We start from the raw sequence: 6,000 nt of genomic DNA on the forward strand, positions 1-6,000 counted from the left end.
ACGAGGGCTATGAAAACAAAGAAACGCAGAGAGACAAAACAACAGAGGTTGGTGCAAAAACCGAGGAAGACAAAGTGGCACAGGGGAACTATTTATACAAACAGGAAACACACACTGAACACAAACACCCGGGAGAAAGGGCGGAGCTACAAATGACACACACGTGGTGGAAAATTACTGGGAAGAGACACAGAAGAGCACAGGTCACGTGGGGATAACACACAGAGACATGAGAACGGACAAGAGACAGGGCCAGGACGTGACTTCAAGTATGGTCACTATGGTTGCCGTTGTCTATGTTGTTTTTCTTGATTATGCAATCAACAGAAAGACATTCATAAAATAACAAACCAAGACCTCTAGCACTGAACGGAAGAACGTGACCTTCTCTCAGAACACATTTGTCAGGTTAAAAAGCATAATTATTAGCTGTACCACCCAGAATCCCCTCTTTCTTAACAAGCAATTTCAGACACAGTGACCCTCTGGGCCAGGACATGAGCTGTAGCAACTCTTGACATTTTCCGTGGCTGTTGGTTGTAGCTTATCAACCAGCCAAGAGTGGTACAAACTGTCCTAGAATAATTACGCTCCCTTTTTTCACTGTCAAGGAATAGATTGCTGAGAGACCAGAAGGGCAGGGATGGAAGTGTGGCCATGGCTGTTTACAAGGAAACTGAGGAATGTGAAAAGAAAGAAAACTATTCCACAGACTCTCCATGGAGTACATCTCCTGCTCTTCAGAAACCGTTTTTTTATTTCAGGCATGTTGGGATCTTCAGATAGACAGAGAAAAAAATATTCTTGGTGAAACATGGCAGTTCTGCACCTACCAGTGAATCACCTTCCAATATACACATGTATCACCAGAGCTGGTGTTTCTCTCAGTACTCAGGCAGATATTCTATATATAATATAGCTTCATTATTGAAGTGTGCTGTTTAACCAATACTCAAGTAGAATCACTTTTTCTTTTAGAAAACCTTTTCTTCAATCTTTTTTAAAATAAAATAACAATTTAACAATTAATTTGGCTCTTTCACATATTAACAATTAATTTGGCTCTTTCACTGGATCTGGTTAATTGATTATAGTAAACAGAATGATAAAATTTGATGTGAACAATGCTGAAGAAGCTTTCTGTATCTTACGTAGCTCGATAGTTTAGATAAGCTGTAAAATGGTTTCACATGATCTTAAAAAAAAAAAAAGGAAATGCATATAGTACCCATCTATAGATTGGACACAGCTTCTTATTCAGTGTTTTTTTTTTTTTAATTTATTTATTTTTTACACTAATCAAAACATTTTAAAGACATAAAAACAATTAAGGGACACATATGGAATTATGTAGTAAACATAAAAGTGTTTGTCGTCGACAATCCCCTGACCTAAAGCTGATTAACTGAGATGGTAATTTGAGGTGATTTGGGATAAGCTGAAGCTTCACAGCATGAAATAAAAGCAGCAGCTATTATTCAGCACCTCTAGAAACTCCTTGAAGATGCTGAGAAAACTATTCCAGGTGACTTTAGCTCATGAAGACACTAAGATTAAAATACAGTGTGTGCAGATCTGTCATCAAAATGTAGCTGCTTAGAATAATCTAAAGTATAAAATATATTCTGGTTGGTCTGCACTTTTTTATAGCTTTAATGTCTTTAATATTAAATTTAAAAATTGGAAAACCATTTAACCCATTGAATGAGAAGAGGTGTGTCCAAACCTTTGGCTGGTAATGTATGATTGCACTGTTTTGTCACTGTCTTGCTTTTTCCACCCCCTTCATCACAAGAACTCAAAGCCTGATAAACGTCAGCAGATCAGTTGAATGAGTTCTATTCCTAGTGGAGTGTCTACCCATGTCTAACTTACTGCTCTACTAAACTGCAAAACTGTCATTAAGTTTGTTAAAGCAGATGATTTAGATGTGATGACTGCAGCGAGATGTTTCAGACTTTGGCCTAAATCTCTCTGTGGCATTTCAGTGACGTTTTCACGGAATAAAACAAAACTACTTTCACACTGTGGTGTCCCACTAAACACTGATTATTCCTGGGGCAATTCATTATTTAGAGGTTACCTACTTATTTTGCATTTTCAGCAGATATGCAATGCTATCTGCATTATTTAGGTTATGTTTGTCATTAAAAATTGATTGAAAGATGGAAACTGTTCTGTTATCATTTAAAATATTATGTGTATTCTTGTTCTCAACATGCGCCAAAGTGACAATATTACACTGGAGTGGAGTTGTTCAGATTTATTGAGCAATGAGTTCAATGAAGAATTCAATGAATCTGAAAGTTTTAATTATAGAAATGATGCCCATATTTTCGTGAATAATGCATTCAAGTTCACCAGTGATCATCATACTCAAACTGAAATAGTATGCTCAGACAACAAGGACTGTCAAAAATGTAAAAAAAAAAAAAAAATATATATATATATATATATATATAGAGAGAGAGAGAGAGAGAGAGAGAGAGAGAGAGAGAGCTTTAAACGCTATTATTATCTATGTAATTATTATTTTTTATGTATATAATTAGTATGTTTGGTACAATTTTAAATAAGACTTAGGTTTCATAAATTGTTTATAAATGAATAATTAATGTTTTTTAATTAGGTTGTAAATATTATAAAAAAAAATAATGATCTCTGTTGTTTGCTAAATAGTGATTCCACATTTATTTATACTGTCAAAACACAGATCTTTCTGGATGTTTACAATAGTTTATAAAGTAAACTACGCAGATTATTTATTTATCTGACAATCATAAAGTGGTGTATACTAACATATTAAATTACTAAATGGACTTTCTGTATTATTTTTGTAGATTGTGGGTTAATTCTGACTGATGAAAAGTACAAATTAAAACAAGTATCCAGAAAGATCTGATCGACAGTATAAATGAATGTGGAATCACTATTTGGCAAAAGACAGCCCACTGTTGCTCAGATGTGACACTTTCTGTGTATGTGTTGTAACTGCTTATTATGTTTTTTTTTATTTAAATATTTACAACCTTATTAGTAATCATTAAAATATCCTTTACAAACTATTTATAGACACTTTATAAATGAGCCTTATTTTAAAGTGGTACTTTATATTTATATTTGTATTTTTATATATAAAATACTTATATTTTATATTTTACTCTTTAAGCTCAGGTTATCAACTGCAGCCAAATTGGTAATAAACAACAAATTTCTAACAATAGTAGATTTACTTTAATCCAGAGGGTTATGGGTATGGGCAGGAGCACCTGAACAGTGGATCAGTAGGCCGTGTATACCCCCAGTTTTATTAGAGTGAAGTAACAGTGTGTTCCAGTCTGTTAAAACTGATACTCTGAAATTCTAACTGAATAAATGATTCCATTATTGCTCTAATGACAGTGAGCCCTCGAGCTGCATGGACTCAACAAAAGTGCAAAAGCTTTAAATGAGAAACTTGAGAGCTCAGTTTTAATGGAAAAGATGAGATAAAAATAGTTTACCACTGAAACAGTATTTTTCTTCTGTATCTACATCACCTGTATCAGTTAAACAGTCAACTAACTGGCTAATGTTAGACTGGGTTTACACATTTTGCAGCAGTAACTTTTATTAGTGTTTGTTAGAAACAATACATGTAACACTGGACTTTACTATTAAAGAAACATTGAGGATTATATTAATATTTTCTGTTGTAAGGCATTACAAGATCAGCATGTATCATCAGATATTAAGGAAACATGTTGAGTTTAAGCACTGACAGCTGGTGTCAGAAGAGCTTCAGCCAATATTCTTTATTTAAACTGTGCAGTACATCACAGTGTCACTCCCAGGAAAAAGACTCAGTTTCCCAGCAGCCTCAGGCTCAGAACTACAGTGATTTTGAGAGTCATGTGTCTCTTAAAGCCTCTGTCACCTAGCTACTGACTGATTGCTAATTAATTCCACCTGGTCTTGCCTGTATAAATACTCCCCTAGTTTAGCTCTCATGTTGCTTCGTATTACCTAGTTCTCTAGCTCTGTACAAAGCGTTTTTCTGGTTTCTGATTCTGTTTTTTTTTTACCCTTTTTCTGCCTTTCATCCTTTTTTACTCTTTTGCCTAGTCTAGGGTGACCATATTTTAATTTTCATTCATAATACATGTTTTTGAAGCTGTAAAGGAGCTGTGGGAGTGAAACAAGTGAGTAAAAAACATCCTAAATATGTTAGAAATGTTACAAATGAACAACTTCTGTTGCTTTTTAAATAATATGTCACTTTTTAACAATAACTTCATTTTTACATGAATTACATAAATGAGTTTTTTGCCGTGTTCTTAAATGTTATTATAAGAGCAGCAGTTACCCAGAAGTGTTAATTTACGTTTTTTTTAGGGTTTTTGATTGTTTTATTATATATTTTTTTACGTTTTTTACGTTTTTACGTTACGTAAAGCTATCATAGGCAAATTGTTCAATGGTTCAATAGATATTTAGCTTTTTACAAAGAGGCAGACACTGTGGAGGAGGTGAGTGACAGGCTACGTGGTGAATGAGGTGAGAGAGACTGTTCATTCATACTGCAAATTCAGTATTTTTTTCGTGTCACACTGAAGACAGTTATATTTACATCCTCACTTGTTTATCGACCACGCTTTAGGTATGTCCTTTATTATTGCTGACCTATTGGTCTTGATTTTGCCTGTCCCTGACTACCTCTGTTTGCCTAGACCTTTTAATTAACATTTCTATTCAGTGCTTGTCTCCCCGGATCCTGGTAGTCGTTACACATGGCAATCTGTATGGATTGTGGCCTCTGCCTATCGCTCTTTTCTTAGTCCCATTTCCACACTCAGGGCTGCCAGGTATAAACAACAGCACAGAAACAGTGTGCTGCAGAGAGTTGTCTATTTTTCTGCTGAAAAGGTAATCACTGAGCTTCAGTAAGGGTCGCTAATCATAGTTACCACCACCAATAGCATAGTTAAGACACGTACTAACTACGAGTTTCTACTCAGAGTAAGAGAGTAACACTTGTCGTTGCTTGCCACTGTGTATCAATCTGGCAACCAGGGTGAGTGTCACATCTGAATAGATTGAAATCTCTATTCAGTGAAATTGGACTCCAGTAACCAAATGTATTACTGATTTTTTTCCTTTAACATGAAAAAACAGCTGAAAATCTCTCATGTGATATCATATCATAAAAATATCAATATATGTTCTTAGTAACCAACTGAAAATATGGATTTTTGCCTATTTATAACAGTAAGCTATTCCTCTGCATTAACAGCAGTTCCTGCAGTACCACCATTAGTTTCTATTAGTACCACAGTGAAAAAAGCAGTAATCTGCTTCAATTTACATCATTTTGTACAGTTACAAAATGTATACTGCTGGACATTTAACTTAATCTGTGTTAAGTGGGGGACTCATGTCATTGTATGCATGTATAGAAAACACATTCCATTTAAACATTTCAGGATCTGTCTGTGTTGACTGCTGCAGAAATCAATCACAAAGCCTCCCTGCTCCCACAAAGCCACTGCTGCCAATTATTCACTTTCTGTGTTAAGGGTTTATATTCTGAGTTTGAATGGCAGATAATACACGTTTATATTTACATGAAAATGGGAAATTCAATGGTTGTTTCAATTTTCAAAAGGAAAAAAACATACCGATCACATTGGAGATACAGTTTAATAACAATGTCAGGAATGGGTGCAGGCAGGAAGACATGGAGGCGGATGTAATCACATGTAAGAGATAAATTATAGATTTATTAAATAAATAACAGATAAACAAATAAACAGAGAACAAAGAAACAAACAAAAACAAACGGGCGAAACTAGAGAACATAAATAAACAAGGAATAAATAAGAGATAAACTAACAAACAAAACTGAACAAGAAACTAAAGAAGAAGATATAAATATAAATAGAACAGAGAACTAAGGCTAAGAACACGAAGGCTATGAGAACAAGAAAACGCTGAGAGAGACAAAACGACAGGAGTTGGTGC

The sequence above is a fragment of the Astyanax mexicanus genome, chromosome 2, assembly GCF_023375975.1.
Source record: "Astyanax mexicanus isolate ESR-SI-001 chromosome 2, AstMex3_surface, whole genome shotgun sequence".
Classification (NCBI taxonomy): domain Eukaryota; kingdom Metazoa; phylum Chordata; class Actinopteri; order Characiformes; family Acestrorhamphidae; genus Astyanax; species Astyanax mexicanus.